This window comes from Nanorana parkeri, unplaced genomic scaffold (genome assembly GCF_000935625.1).
Source record: "Nanorana parkeri isolate BGI_ZX_2015 unplaced genomic scaffold, ASM93562v1 scaffold1914, whole genome shotgun sequence".
NCBI lineage: Eukaryota > Metazoa > Chordata > Amphibia > Anura > Dicroglossidae > Nanorana > Nanorana parkeri.
The window spans coordinates 42503-60162 of NW_017308182.1; positions in this window are offsets into that span (position 1 = coordinate 42503).

Below are 17660 nucleotides of genomic sequence, written 5' to 3' on the forward strand. Positions count from 1 at the left end.
GCACATTTAACCCAAGGCAGTGGTTGTGCAAACCTTTCTGGGTTGCCTAAAGAGACAGCACAGCTGTTCTTCTTTTGTCACTCTCTCTCTAATTGAAACTTCAAACCTAGCCTTATATGGCTAGGAGGGTGGGTTAAGAAAATTGGCTATTTGGTTTTCCGACTCATTGAGCTGAGTGGGCAATTTGAGCTATAGATTTTCAGCTCTTTAAAAAACATGATTTTTCATTAAAAATCAGTTAAGATTAGACAGGTAAACCTCTACAGCTTCAATTGAGTTTAAAATAATAATTATTTATATGAACAATGTCATAGTTATCTGACTATTTAAATGAAATATATATTTTTAAAAGTAATATTCAGTGCTCAACCTAGTAAATAAATAAATAAATATATTTAAAAACACCAAACCTAACCAATGCCTACTCTATGCAAAACTAACAAAAGGTTTGATTATTAATAGACTGACTCTAGCATTTTGTATGTTATATTTTTGGTTACAGATAGCAGATCTTTTAATTACTACAAAAAAGGATGACATTTTAGTCACATGTTTATGTGTGCTTGAGCAACTTTTTTGTATTTATCTTCTAACCCAAAGTGTATCTAAACCTAAGAACAAATATTATTATTATCATTATTATTATGATACTATTTCTCAATAAACCAAACAGATCAACACAGATTTTACAACTTGGGAAGAGGGGATTTTAGGCCAACACAACAGACCTGCTTAATAAAAATCCATATTTCATGTTTATTAAATACATTTTTGTTTTAAAAGACAATAAAAATCCACTTATAAAACAGATATGTTTGAAACAATTTTTTTGACTGCTGGTCCTTTTTTACATATACATATAGCTCGATACTCATCCTATATCTTTATATTATTCAGCTCAGCGCTTTAGAAGACATTACAGTTACAATACAATTCAAGACAAGATGGTTAGGAGGGCCCTGCCCGTGAAAGCTTAAATCTAAAAGTGGAATATAATGAAGCTCACCAGCCTTTAGATGTGGTGGCTGCATTTTTTTTTCTAAGCGTTTTTTCCCTTATTGTCACCTGGCCATCATGTCAGTAACACACTTCCTGTCCTTCAGTGAGAACGATCACTCAATGTACTGTGTCTATGGAGGAGCAGCGTTGTCACTCTACGCTACTCTTCTGATTTCAACTACAAACACCTCCTCCTCTCCTCATCGCAATAACGTTTTTGTAGTTCACAGAAATGAACTAGGGAGGCTAGTAAAATTGTTTGAGATACAAGTTCAATGTACAGAATCTTACAAGGACACAGAATTTCTGGAAAGATCAACAAATATATTTTTGTACTTGCAGAAAATGTTCTTAACCTGGAAAAAGTATGCAGCTACCACATCTAAGGAATGGCAAGCTGCAATATCATTTTTTTAAATACACTTTAATCTTTTACACAAATTTTATACAAATACATATTAATCTTTTATACAAATTTCATTTACATATTCTTTTAGAATGTTATATTATAGGTTGAATAAGCAACCATTTTACAATTTATGTTTAAAAGAGGGTTTTTTTGTGGGTTTTTTTTATAATTCTAAATTTGTATATATTTTTATCCATTACAGCCTGTCCTAGGCTTTTGCCTTATACGTTCATGCTACAGAGCCTACTAGGATCATACATCATTATTCACATATTTAGTAATTTACATCGCTCAGACAGATCCACAATAGCCAGTTCAAGAGACAAAACAGTCCAGACAAACAAACGTGAATACCTTTCTCTACTGTACATGTTTCTTTGGAGGTGTAATCTTCTTATGCTAGCATCCCGTATAATGGTGGCAGAGAGACATTCCTGGGATTCCTTCTGCCAGCTGACCTGCGCCACTTAGTTACTTAGGCTTAATGTAAATACAAGCAATTAGTTCCTTTTCAAATCATCACCATTAAGAACACGTAACTTAAAACCAAATAGACTCAATTCACAAAACTATTGCACTCTATTTTCAGCCATCTGACTATAATTTTCTGCACTCAACTGAAAGAAATTGTCACTTTTTTTGAAAAAAATATCTTTATCCTGGTGTTTCAAATCTGGTAATTGAACCTAATATGTGTTTCAGTATATTTATACAACAAAATACAATTTGAAGGGTTTAATATGCTGCGTATGAATTAGCAGTTCTGATATTGCCCATAGCTATGTTGCCCCTGGATTACTTTCTTGTCTGCTGCCTTCCCTGACCTTTCCTGGATTAAGCTTACTGTCTGCCACCAGCCCTGACCTTAGCATGTCCCTTGATTAAACTTACTATCTGCTGCCAGCCCTCACCTCTGCCTGTCTCTGGATTACACCTACTGTCTGCCACCAACCCTAAACTCTGCCTGTCTCTTGATTATACTTACTGTCTGCCACCAGCACTGAACTCTACCTGTCACTGGATTACACTTGCTGTCTGCTGCCTGTCCTGACCTCTGCCTGACTCTGTATTACACAAAAGACTGCCATCAGCCTTGACTTCTGCTTGCCTCTGGATATTGCTACTAGCTACTCACCAGTTAAAACAGCAGTCCATACCTGCCTCTTCTAAGGACCTCAGATAATCCTTTTGATCTTTATTTTACCCAATATACCATTTGGCTAGAGACTATAGCATTGTGTATTAAGGAAAATAGGGGCTACTATAGGTGAAGGTACAATAGCCAGATATAGTCTTTACCCACTGGTATTAGGGCAAGCATGCTTTAATACATTATTTACACTAAGAAGCATGTCAACATTTTTCTATTTATTATTTGAATGCATAATGGTAGTATATCTTGTAACAAATTCCTCTTCTCCTCCCACTTCCAACCATCCCTGTTGGTTAGTAAGGCCATCTATTCTATCAAAGAACTAAGTGGATGGCTCTGACGGTGGGAAGAGTAGGGCCAAACTTGAATCTCACAGAAAAAGATGCAAGATTTGAATAAAGGTTCAACTGATCACAGTTTGGGAGCTTCTAATATTTTCTAATAGGAATTTCACTGAAGGTGAACTTTTTTTATTACTTTTTTACTTAGATGGAGTAGTGAAAGGTTAGAAGTTATGTTGCTGCTGTATGTGTCTCCATTGGGTGTTGGGGAGATTCACTCTAATTGTCCTGATCACCAATGTCCCAAGGAATGGAAGTGAGGATGATTCCAAATTTTTGAGTTGCACCAGAACAGAAATGGATGTAATGTTTTCCACTGTCTGAGAGGGTATTATCATCACATTGGGAGTGAAAGGAAATCACCCTAATGAGACACAGATGGCAGAAAGAAAATTTAGAGTGGGTCTAATCTCCCCTTGTCTATTCAAAGTAATTTAATGTGGTTAATGATTTTAGGTCCAGTAAAGGGGTAACAATAGCCATAGCAATCTATGGGGCTTGCATGGAGTGGGAGGGTTGGTTATTTTCTTCCGGATACTACTACAGAATGAGAATTAACTGAAGCACTAGTTCACAAAAAAACTAAAATGTTGAGTCATACCTCAATAAGGTAAAGTGGCAGTAGATGGTATATCTAGATTTGTATGAGGCCCAAAAAAATATTTTCTTATGTATTATTTTAAAATACCACAAATTACAAACCTCATCTTTCTTGTATTGCATATGACTTTAATTTAACTGTTGGACAACTTGCATATGTTGTGTTTTATTACAGAAAAATCCAATTAAGAGACTTATTCGTATTTTATGGGTCTCAGTATCTACATAAGAAAACATATCTATTTACTTTTTCATGAGTCAATACCTACAATGTAGGAGCATGAAGGTTACAGTATCATGGACCCACAGCTCAGATCATTTTGTATGTAGTCTCTCCTTTCTGCTGTACTGATCAGTCTGCTCAGGTGTTAAATAAAACTGACACAGTTTTGAAGAAAAACAGATCAATTTGCACTGAATTATGTATGCCAAATGCAATCATATTCCAGCTTTCTGCTACCGAGGTGAACTGTTTTATTTAACATTTGTGTCCCACATTGTCCTTTATCTGACTTTTTCAAAAAAGTCCAGATTTGCATTTAGAATGTATTAAAGCCATTGGATCAGCGTGGCAGTCAGGGAGTGGGTACTTTAGAAAGAGAGGTCAGAAATGGCAGCTCTCCAGGTGCAAATTTTGACTTTTCCTTCAAAAGTCAAGCATAGCTCTGCCCTGTTCAGCACCTGGGCTCCCCGATGACTACCCAAAACTCTAAAGGGCCAACTTGCAAGACTCAGGATGTGGGGCCAAACTCATTAAAAGGGAAAATTTACATTCAACTTCAAATGTCTGTGTCTTTAAATCTATGTGATTTTCACATGTTCTTTTTCTATCATATGCTCAGTTTGAATTACTCAGGTTTGTTTTAACTGTATGAGGCTCAAGGACAGCTTTGATTTGGACTAACTATTTCCAAGATATGTCACAGGTCTCATTTATCTCTTTTTGTAATTATACTTTAAAGGGTCACTGTTGTCATAATCTACTTTCTGCATGAAAGAACAAAGTAACACTGCGAGCAAACATCCCTTCCCAATGCTTGTTGTTACCTGAATAACCTGAATAACTTGTTGTGACCTGAATAACTATGAAGATGAAGTAAGAAGCATGTTTTTGCTGTCTGAGCAGCTCAATTTGGAATAATTTTTTCCATGTTTGTCAAAGGGTCAGGCTATCTAATATGTGTGGTTTGGTTACTCAGATAGATTGGGTACACAGTAGACGTTTTGTATTGCCATTTCTAATATCGCCATGAAATTTCTTTTGCTACAAACGCACTAGAAGGAATTTATGTCTGTAATAAGGTTAGTTCAGCTGTTACTTCCATTAAGTCAAGCTATTGTTAGATAGTTTTTTAAAGAAAACTTATAGAAACCATGTTGGTTGTTTTTGAACCCTACCAACTTGGAAAGTCATTATGGAACACATCCTGTAGCAAAACAAGGTATGTGCATTATAGTTCAAACTGTAATTCTCCAACTGTATGAAATGGGCAATATATTTTTTAATTAAATAACAATACTCAAATAATGGTATGCAGGAAAAATTACAAAAGGATGTGCAAATGATCTTTGGTTATGCATCTTTGGTACATTCGTAGACTCAGGAGAAGATTAAAGCCCATCTCCGGGTACAATTTTACCCCACTCCCACCCCCCTAATACAGTCAGCAGGTTTTTTTTGTTTCATTTTATTTTGTGTATCATTTTAGTTTTTCATAAATCCATTGTCCATGTCCTTTGCTGGCGCTGTTTCCCGGTGCGGAGAATCAGTAATACAGCGCTGCAGATTTGCCTAAACTGGTCAGTTCTGATTGTTCCCTTTACACTGACGACATCACCTGCAAACTTCCTTCTAGATCTTGAGAGGAACCCAGTACTGGACAGGCAATAGGAAGTGTCCACATCACTCAGACAGTGTTGTGGACACCCAAAGAAGGACCCCACCTCATGTAAGCAGAAGCCTTGAGACTGAAGTGTCACATGACAACATACATTGAGTAAAAGGTGCATTTAGATGTTTTTTCTATGCCAGGGATTTTTTTCAGAGGAGGTAGGAAAGGGGTTGTAAAGGGCGAGCCCATAGAACAACTTTAAAGTTATCTAAATAAAAAAAACACAAAAAATGTATGAGCAAGGAAGGGTTAGAACCCCTGTCTGTTTTTTTTTAAACTTCTAACTAAGGCACTGTTAGAGTTATTTCCCCTCATTCACTACTATGGTGACAACAGCTTCACTAGACAGGGTAAGTGAGGGAAAACCTGCAAGAAAAACACACACAAAAATTATTTTGCGAAAGTTAAGCTCCACTTTAAATTGTGGATTTTGAATACATTGTTTAGACTGCACCCATCATTTGGAAAGACTTGTAATTGAAAAATAGAAAATAAAAATAAAAATTTGTATTGCTCATGATTATTTGATATCCTTGACATACAAAGTTATATTGTTCAAATACGGAAAACAAAAAGGCAAAAAATGTGCCTCTTAGTGACACTGATAAATTGCAAACCAGCTGAAACCAGCACAACCATTAGCAGGAAAACATTATTAACACATAAAGAAACAACTTTATTGGCGCACTAAAAAAAAACCAATGAAATATGTGGTATACAGTTTCACTTTTTCTTTTTCTCTCGCGTGGTAAATGCATCATTCTAGAATGGCAACATGCTGGATGGGTGACATTTGTTCTGTTTAGTGTATTTAAAGCTTAACTGGGGCAGTAAAGTGTAACTCATCCCGGAGCTGGGGTTTGTAGGTCATCTACAAACACACCTGTCTTCCAGTGACTTTCTTTGTGTCCTTAATACTGTCATTTGCTCTGAATAGATGTGAAGGATGGCTTAGATGGCCTTTCTCTCTTCACTAGTAATATTTAGCTGGACAGTGTGCTAACAACAGATGTTCAATTGATGTCAAGCATCTGCAGGAAAACATATTTTTAAATGTGACTGTCTAATCTGCTAACCAAAGGCGATGCATACAATACAATAAATTGACCTTAATACTTTATAAGAGAATGCACAATATATGCAATCCTGTAAATCTATTCCTGGATTCCTAGGAGACATCATGCAGCAAGACACATGTAGACAAAGTTAAGGCAACCCATGGAGAATCTAAAAAATCTGATGGGTTGCTCATCTCTACAACCTGCAAAACACAACCTTAATCCTTAATTGTTATATTCTTCTAGACAAGTCACAACAAATATGGAAACATCTGTCTTCATATTCATCAATGCCATTGCTAATATAAAATATAAAAGAAAACTATGATTTTTTTTTTCTAAAATGTATTTACATAGATCGAAATGTAATTATTCTAACTTTTCTCCAGCCTGCTCAGTGTGTACAATATTGCTAAGTTGTTGATGTGCTTTAAATCACTGTTTATAATAATAAGTGATGAGTAAATGTGCCTGGATTTACTAATCGTGAATTCCACAAATTGCAAACTTTAATCTGAACCCCATTGAAGTCAATAAGGAAGAATTATGAAAATCAGTTCTGGCCATTTTCAAGGCTAGTAGATAAAGGATTGTCACACAAAAGGTGTGAGGAACTGTGTACTACCCTGAGGGACATGTACTCATGAATATATAATTTAAAAAGTACCATTCAGCAGGGAGAGGGTCCTCTCTTTTCATGCAACTTCGATAGCAACATTGGAAAAACACCATTCCTTTCAATTACATGCATCAGCTGGCAGCAGCCACTGTAGTCTGCAGCCTTTTTCTGTAGTGTATCAGCTATTAGTAAACGTACCAGCCATTTGGGTATGCATGCATGATGGAATACTGGGTGGAAGCAGAACCTCAATATAATCGATTTATAATATAATTAATAATAAATAATATATAAATCACACATTAACTGAAAATCACCTTTTCTCCATTATGGCCATGGAGTTAAATGAGTCTTTTACATAGAAAATCATAGGAAACGGCTTCCTAATGCATTTCCACACCTTTGGAAAGTGTATGGAGGGGGAGAAGGAGAAAGATGCTCTGTGTTTCTGGGCGGAATTAGGTTGACTTTGTGTGGCAAACAAACTACTGTGTACCAACTTATATTTTGTATCTCCTCTAGGCATATCCAGGTGCTGCTACATGAAACACAGTGCTTCTATGTATATTGAACTTTATTAAAAATGATCTACAAATATCCACATCAATATAAGCACAGTTCCTATAATGAGATGCTTTTTTTTTGGAAGTAACTGATACACGTTTTGTACCCATGATGAATTCAGTCTCAGGGCTTTGAAGTCACGTTTATTTACCTTATTGTAAATTGGATCCATCACAGCTGGGAAGAAGGTACATGGAGTATATGTGGTCAGCCATTACTGTATTTATTTTTTGTAGAGACGTCTCAGAATTTTAAATTACACTCTTCATCTATTTCTATTTTTTGCTTACCTTTTAGAATAAAAATATGGGAGCTGACACGGTGGACTTGATTTCTAAAGAGAAAACTAATCTGCTTTATGATTTAGAAAATTTCCCAAATTAACAATAAATTAATCTAAACTCTTATAAGGATCCTGATGTTTTGCAACCCCCCAACACCCACACATAACTAAAGAGTTTCCAATATCCAACAACTGATTCAGGTTTGGTAACCAGCTGCAGGTTCTGGTTATCATAGTGACTGAGCATCACATGATGCTCACTTGGATGATAACTACTGTTATCATCCAAGCACTGTGGACAGGAAGAGCCACTGATTAGCATTTTATGTTATTTGTGTAGCGAGACTGACAAAACAAGCAAATATTCATATATCAAATCTTCTTTAAGCCTATCAATATATTTAAATGATTAGTTTGAAGTATGCTTGCCCACCATACACCGGGACAAAAGCTCAGCTCCCATGATGCAGCAAACTTTTGGCGCTATATAAATTCTGTATAATAATAATTAAAAATAAAAATTGTGAATGACACTAGGCACCTTTGGAGAGGAACATAGGGTATGGTTAGGTCTCTTAGGTCTCTTTAAAGAGTGGTACTGACTTAAAGGGAATTGTTAAATAAAACCTGAGCTTTGTTCTGTATACACTGCACATATTTGGCATAGTCCTTGTACCCACAAAATGCACATTTATTACAGTGTCATTTGCAAGAGTCTCACAAATGCAAATAAACCTACAGACAAAAAGTCATTTTAATAAATAAAATGAGTGCACGCCCCCATAAATGTTGGTAATCATGCATCAATACCCCCTTAGATACTGCCATTTAGTGGTCAGTGCCTCCTTAAAGTTGTTATTCAGTTAGTACCCCCTAAATACTGGTGTTCAGTGGTCAGTTCCACCTAAATGTTGGTGTTTAGTGGTCAGTGTCCCCTTCATTGTTGGTGTTCAGTGGTCAGTGCCGCCTTTAAAGGTGTTCATTGCATTCTACAGAGTTGGCGTTAAGTGATCAGTGCCCCCTCCAAATGTTGGTGTTCAATGCCCCCCACAAGACTACTGCATAGAGGGAAGTCAGTGTCTCTACAGCATTCGTGGTCAGTGCCTCCTGAAATATTGGTAGTTAGTGACCACTGCAATATTTGGATTCAGTGACTCTTACATTATTGAGGGACAGTGCTCCTCGTGGTCGGGGCACTTTGCAACACTGGTGGTCAGTGCTGCCTGCAACATTGGTGGTCAGTGACTACTGCAACACTGGTGGTTAGTGGTCACTTCCCCTGCAACATTGGTGGTCAGTGGACCCCCTATTGCTGGCGGTCAGTGGGAACTTAGTAAGACAAATAATTGCTGCTCATTGGTTACACACCTGTGAGAAACTCTAACAGTCCCTTGGAATTTACACCTACTTTAAATCTATGATAAAATTCTTGAGAGAATAATTAAGTAAAAAGCGCTGAAATATCTTTCATGTAGAGCAGGGGTGCCTATTAGGTAGATCGTGATCTACCATTAGCTCTCAAAGCTGATCCTGGTAGATCCCGAAGGGTGTGAATGGCGGCCCCTTTATTCCATTTTGGTATATTTTTTTTACTGTGCACACATGATTACCTATTAGCCTGAGTCTGCTGAGCCAAGCTCCCTGACACCTTTCTGGTGGATTCTGCCAGGAGAGAGAGAGCGAGGAGAGACGGCCAGGACGATGAGCAAGGAGAGACAGCCAGGAGGATGAGCAAGGAGAGAGAGCGAGTAGAGACAGCCAGGAGAGCGAGGAAGGTTTTTTTTTTCGTTGGTAGATCTCATGTAGCTCGTCATTTGAAAAGTAGATCTTAACACAAAAAATTGTGGGCACCCCTGATGGAGAGCATGCTGTTACATGTTCCCTTTAGTGCATTTCACAACCAGAAATCTAGGCATTTGGACATATGAACTCTGGTGAAGGGGGGTACTAAAGTTAGATGACCAAAGTCCAAGGCTTTGGGCTTTTGACCAGGCCTGCAGGGACCATGAAGCATAATTTTCTCCAGGAAAGATAACTCATCCACACTTTCTATTATTCCTTATTGATTCATTGCAGCAAGACTGTTGCTATAAGGCAAGTTACCTTATATCTACACATATGAGTGTTGTTATGAACAGGGCAGGTATTTAGAGTTCCTTGATATGTGAAGCACTGAGACTTCTGGGTTTTGGTATGCTTGCCCACTCCCACCTACCCTGAATATTGCTATTAGCCCATTGCCATGACCGGATGTCTCACTGGTCATAATAGGAATGTAACGGAGGCAGGAATGATTTGGCAATACTGCACTTTATACCTGACAGCAGCTTCTTTGTTTAGGTATAATGACAGATATGCTTTAAAGTTGACCCAATCTGTAGAAGCTGTGCCCAAAAAAGGCAAGAATAGGGCAAAGGACTAGTCACTAGTACTGCCTGTAGTCTCCCTGCAGCTGACCTTTCCCCCATTACTGACTTACCATGCCTTGTTCTGCACTGTGTATCTGGGTGACGGTGGCCATCCTTGTAAAGAAGCAGGACTTTGCTGTCTCATGTCAAGGCTACTGCCCAGATCAGTGGCGAGCTAGCTGTCATATGAAGCAGTGATTTCACACAGCAGCCACACAGCTATGAGGCTCTAATCTCTGCAGTGCCTAGGCACCGTCACATTCGGTAAGTTTTCAAGGTAAGTTTTCAGGGCACTGCTCAGGCACAATTAACATTTATAAATGTCACCCTGTGGCTGTACAATACAGCCTCTGTCTGTCAGTTCACTCCACACAGAGTTTTTCCCAAAGTCCTTAACACAGCCCCTTTTCTGTGTGTCTTGTGTGGCTTCCCAGCCCTTCTATAATGAGCCAGGTATCCTGGCCGGTGAACCCATACTATTTCTTTCGCAGTCTGAACTCTGGGCCCAACAGATACATTTTACAATCAACCTCTTAAAGGGAAACTGACATATTTTCCTTACCAGGCTTCTCTGGAGCTCATGACTGCCCCAATCCGTATACTGGGCACCAAATATCTCCTATCCACCACCTTGTTTGCCATCTTAGCCCACACTCTATCACATACCCCCTCCCCATCCCCAGTTTGAACCCATTGGGCCAAACACTTTCCACTAAAAGACATCTACTTGAGCAGTTACTGATCGATAACCTGTCGACACTTCCTTCCCAAAAGGTTTGTTTTCAGCTGAATCATGAGATGTTCCTTCCCATTTGTCATCTACGAGAGAATTGTATCTAAGCCACACTGGATGTATCTGTGTGAAATTTGGGGATGTGGCTTTCCAATTCTATACTAAAAAATAACCACATCACCTATGTAGGTGGCTGCATACTTCTGGTGGGCCAAGGGATCTCAACCATAGCCCTTGAAAAGGTTATGGGGCCCCCATGCAATCCAAATGGCATGGGGACATCCTGCCACAAACACTATGGAGTGGCAAAATAAGTCTTTTCTTTGGCGCTGTCCATGAGGAGACTTTGCCAGTACCCCTTAGGTTCAAGTGATACACAACTGTTCGGGGACTCCTAATGAATGCTAATTAGCAAATTAGCATTGTATATGGTACAAAAGGTAATTGATTTCCACTATCTCTGGGAACATGTCCACTGCCCCAGGGACTTGGGGTACCCCATTTATTTCCTTCATATTCTCCCTAGCTTTCTGAAAGGTAGGATCGTTGAACTGTGCCATACCAATATTTTCTCTTGACACCCTTAAATCCCCCAGGGGTGAAGCAGCAGGGGTGACCTGGTGCTTTTCTGTTTTTCTTAGTAAAACAGCTAGAGGAAATGTGTCAAAATTGAAAACATTTATTACTGTCATCTGTATCTCTTTATGGCATACCAAAGGCTCAGGAGCAAGCAAGGCATACAAATCATTAACAACCTCACCCCTTATCACCCTCTCAGGGCATTCCACCCTTTTGAAACAATTACACACCTGGCAGTTTTGTGTATTCTCCACCTGAGTCTCTGCATCACACCCTGCACTGGTTATCTCAGGGAGCCCCAGCGATTTCTCCTTAGTCCCTAGATTTCAGAGGGCAACACAAAGAAGCCATCCTTCTACAATCTCCAAAAGAAAAGGAAGCTTCCTCCAATGATCACTTTGTGTAGTAAGCCAGGGACCACAGCCACTTCATGGGTCACATCCCTGACAGACTTTTCCAGTGTCATCTGGGTAATGGGGTACCTTTGACTATCACCTTAGATACAGATAACACCAATGCTATGGCTTTGCAGATCTCTAAACTTTATCAGGACCCCCTCAACCAAGGTGATGGCACTGCCAAAGTCAAATAGTGCCAAGGTAGACATTCCGGCAATTTTTACCACACAGTCAGACTGGTTGCAGTCAACAGTACACACTTGTCAGGCATACTGGGAGAGGCATATGTTCAGGCTTTAGTCCATAGGTTCCTCCCAGTTTGAACAGGCGATGATGAAGTGACCTGGCTCACCGCAGTGCCAACTGTTCATACAGAGTCAGAGCCCTCGGGGGCCAACTCTGACCTCAGGTAAGCAGAAGTTTGGGTTTCACCAGGGATGGTGGCTTCCAATGCAGTGGAGGATTTCATAATCTGCAGCTGCAGTATGCTTTCTGGGTATTTCCAGAGAGAACATGAGCCAAAATATCTGTCCACTGCTCCTTGTGACACTATTCCTGGTCTGCAATCCTCTTAAAAACCTAAAGAATGGCCTTAATGTCTTCATGTGGAATCACCTGCTGGAGAAAATGGCTAGCCTGTACATGTCCACCATAGATAGAGCTGCTCAACACTACCCTGGAGTCCCATTGTGTCAGCTGTTGCACTAGAGTTGTAAACTATTCTCCTACACTTCCAGGTTGTCAGGAGAGAAGCTAAACAGTGGCTGTCCTACTCTCTATCTTTCTGTTGCACCTTCAGATGGGCTGCTATGTCTTTTTTAGCATCCTCTAAGGCCCACAGCTGCACCCTGGTAGCTTCCTCGTCCTGTGCAGTCATAGCCTGGACAAGAAGTTTCATGACAACCTCCAGCATCAGCAGTTCACACAGGTTTAAGTCCTTTTAAATTCAAATGTCTCTTTCTAGGGACTCACTGCCCACATACAAGTACCTATTGTAACAGGGGACTTGCTTGGATGGTAGTTCTGTGGCAGGAAGGCACTGTAAAATGCAGTCTCTACAAGGAAATGCTGGTCCCCTATTTGTTATCTGGTACCAATTCAGCAAAAAACAGCGTCACTTCAGCAAAGAAACAAAGCCCTGCTTGCTTTAGCTCATAGAATAGAGTTCAAAACAGTAGGCTTTTTCTAAGCCTAAGCAACTCAATTTGATGTGTGAGTTCTCCAAGCATTCTCATACAAATTGTCAGTTCACTCGCCACAGAGGTTTTTTAAAAGTCCTGAGCACAGCCTTTTCCTGTGTGGCTTCCCAGCAGGTAGAGTAGTAGAAAGGGTCGGTCAAGCTGTAGACCCATCCATTCTCTTTCTCAGACCAAACTCTAAGCCCCACAAAGGAATTTTACAGGTAGCCTCTTAAAGGGAGACTGAAATATTTTCCTCACCAGGCTCCAAGACCCACCCAGTCCACACTTTGGGCAACAAATATCTCCCATCTTCCATTTTAGACCAGACTCTGTTAATATACAAAATACACTGTGAGCTCTGGGTGGGAGGAAATCTCTATTCCTGGATTCATGCTTTGGTAGTAACCAGCACTAATTGTGCACCTGTGCACATCCCTCATGAAGAGTATGCTGGGATGTGTTCAGGGCCCCACCTGGGAGACAGGAGAACTCCACCCAGGAGTCAGTGTGGAGGTGAGTGCAGCAGCGTGCTGTGGGTTTGTGAAGCCTGTTGTGAGGAGTGGCATGTTATTGCTGTGTATATATATATATATATACAGTATAGATATATATATATATATATATATATATTTACACTATATTACCAAAAGTATTGGGACACCCCTCTAAATCATTGTTTTCAGGTGTTCCGTGAAATTTCATTGCTACTAAATATTTCTTGGTCAACTCTTAGTGGTATTATAACAAAGTGGAAGCAACTGGGAACAAAAGCAACACAGTGCACAGTGCGCAGAAGTCACCAACTGTCTGCAGAGTTAATAGCTACAGACCTCCAGATTGGCACAACAACAGTGCATAGAGATGTTGCCAATGTGTTAATTCCATGCCCAGATGACTTGGTGCTGTCCTTACAAATCATGGAGGCCACACAGAATACTAGATGTAGTAGTTTTCGTTGTGGGGTGTATTCATTTTTGCTTCACCTAATTGGAGTAAAACTGAAGAATCTGTAATTTAAGTTATATTATTAACTTTACTTTCATGTAATGAACTAAACAAATATTCTATAAAACTTGGTTTTGTCAAAATTTTGGAAATTGGTCTTGTTATCACTGAGATACTGATTAAAATCTTACTGTTCAAAGGGGTGTACTCATTTATGCTGAACACTGTATATACACATACTGTATATTAGGTCCTCATTTTAGCCAATTTTAAACTTCCTTAATGACGGTTGTGAGGCACATTCAAGTAGCTTGTACATTTTGTTATACTCTTGGCTGAATGATTATACATTCATGAAGTGAAAGTAAACCAGTTCTGGCTCACATCCTGCCTGGAATGGAGTAAGGGGGATGGTAAAGGATAGGAATGAAAGTCTGGCATCTAGACCTGTAAAAGATTCCTGCATAGGAAATGAGGAGGTTCCTCTCACAATATCACCTATTATATTACATACAGCACATGTAATACAGTGTTTGCAAAGCAGATGGTTATTGCAGAAAAGCAAGCCGTATTTATATACAGGAGCTAAATGGGCAGCATTATGGAAAGTAGGCTACAGATGTTTAATTCTGTTTTTTGGCATCCAAATGTTTTGCAAAAATAGAAATTTCTAATTGTACTTTTATCATTCTAATGAGTTCTGGCTTCATTTCATAATACATAGTACTGGTCCCAGTACTGCATTTAGTCTCTGCTCTTTAATTTTTTTTTTATAATATTGCAAGAGAAAATTAAATTATTCAATGTTTATGCCACTGCATTAAATTCAGAAAATAGCATAATTTTCTACTTCTTTTGCCTTTATAGCCTTTAACTCAATGCAGGGCACCTAGCAGGGCACCTAGCATTAAGCCCAGCCCAGTTCGAGTCCCAAGTCTCATGTCCTCATTTGTTCTTTTTTGCATACATACCTTTTTGAAGATGACTTCTGGCCAGTCATGTGATGAAACAGGGCCCTCTTTCTCTTCCATTCTCCTCTGATGCTGGGCAGACTTCCGTGATGCAAAGATCTTGGCACCAATCTCTGCAACATTGTGCTCTGAGCCCAAGGTGGTATGATGGCACACCCCTGACATGGAAGGGCCATGACTCACAGGGCTCAGAGGTCATTCAACCCAGAAAAGGACTGTCATTGGACCATGGAGTGTATGCAAGGTCTGTTTGTTGCCCAACATATTTATAGCTAAAACTAGTTTAGATTTTGGCTTTTAAAATCCACCCCTTTCTGCAAATATAATCTATCTATCTATCTATCTATCTATCTATCTATCTATCTATCTATCTATCTATCTATCTACCTATCTATCAATCTACCTATCAATCTATTAGGGATGCACCGATAACGGAAGTCCCATTAAGGAAGCCAGACAGCGTGAACTCACTGCCCGGCTTCCTGATTAGCTGGGAAGCCAGGTGGTGTGTAATGACTTGCCCCCTGGTTTTCCAATTAGCCAGGAAGCTGTCCAAGGCTCCCTCGTCACCATGTGACGAGGAAGCATGGAGCCAGCTTTCTGGCCAATCAGGAAGCCGGGGGGCAGTCTGGCCAATCAGGAAGCAAGTCATTACATGGCTCCCGGCTTCCTGATTGGCCGGGAAGCCAGCTCCATGCTCCCTCGTCACCAAGTGATGAGGTAGCATGGAGACGGCTTCCTGGCCAATCAGGAAGCTGAGGGGCGAGTCATTACCCGCCCCCCGGCTTCTTGATTGGCCGGGAAGCCAGCTCCATGCTTCCTGGTGTTGAGGGAGCACTGAGCCGGCTTCCCAGTCAATCAGGAAACCGGGCAGCATGTAATGACTCGCCGCCTGGCTTCCTGATACCAGAAGTTCCGGTATCGAGATAGGCATAGGGAGCATTTGGGCGAGTACAAGTACATCGAAACCGATACTAGCATTGGTATCGGTGCATCCCTTCTATCTATCTATCTATCTATCTATCTATCTATCTATCTATCTATCTATCTATCCATAGGTTTAACTATGGCAGTTATTTTGAAGGAAATTTAAGCCAATGTTATGAGGCCATGGTTGTGAGCTATTGCCATAGCCAGAATGTATAATCTGATACCTGACTACCGATACATTTGAATCAATGGCAGCTTCACAAGTAAAAATTACCTTGATACTAGTGGCTCATGATAGGGCTCATATATCCTCTGTGAAACAACTAAAACACCATATAACAATAGACAGCATTTTTGCGAAATGTAGACATAAATAATTTATATAGGGCTACGTGCTGAGTATTCTTAATCTATATGTGGAATCAACATAGTTTTTTTTTTTAAAGAAAGCTATAATTATAGATGATTAGGGATTGGAGAAGGAAAGTGTTCCTCCCATGAAATCAGGAAATCAGCCAGGGCTCAGAGCGTTCGTTATTTCAGAAAACCACAATGCAGCAACAGTAACGCTACTGTTCATGATTCGGCTTTTTATTCATAAAAGAGTTTTCAGTATTTGGCAGCAAAATGAACCATTTACTGTAGCTTCATTCTGGACATCATTTTCCTTGGCAGGCTTAAAAGGCCTCATTTTCTCAGCAAAAGAGACTCTAGACCTCTTCTCAGACACTGACACAGGATTTACGGCAGAAAAAAAGTGTATAAAAGAAAAATTGACTCAATTAGACATCACAGAGATTCTGATTATATAAAAAAGTTAAATATGTTTCGGAAACTCTTTCCAGCAGAGATTTGTCTTTGTTCTGTTGTTATTATTTGTATGTGATCTTGTCAACTTGCTCTACTAATCCAATTTGTAGGCAACTTTATGATATATCAAATTCTGATTTGCAGACTAATATATACACACCCTAGAGATTCAAGAAAAGCTCAAAATTATTTGCCGTTAAACATTTTTTTTTGTTTCCTTTTAGTATATTGCCAGATGCTGTTTAGAGATAGTTTTATTGCATTATTATTACTGCTGCTTTAAAGAGTATCTATGGCCACATTCAACTGGATTTGTTCTGTAATGTTGAAGAGGTTTTGTAGCTTATCCAAGCCACGTCATTAGTTCTGATGAGTATCAGGAAAATATTTTTATCCACAGGTATACTAAAGCATTAGAACTGAAGAAGAGGAAATGCTACGAAACATCTTTAATATTAGAGAACCTTCTCAGACATCTACATCCAATTTGTACTAGTTTTGGACAGAGTAGCAAATGGTTAAAATGTTTTTTTGCTTTTTGTGTCCTCTTATGGATATTTCTGTTCACTTCATGTCCTGGAGACCAAAATGTTATTAAGTGGAAATCTCTTCTAAAGTGTGGGAAAATCCCCTCCTACACAGTTGCCATCAGAATAGGTGTCCCCACTTCATCCACCTTCTGTTACGGTGACAGCTGTAAGATTTGAGATTCCCTATCACAATGGTCTTCAGCAGGGGCGTCCCGAGGCTGGGTGACACCCGGAGCAGTTATCGGGTGTCACCCCGC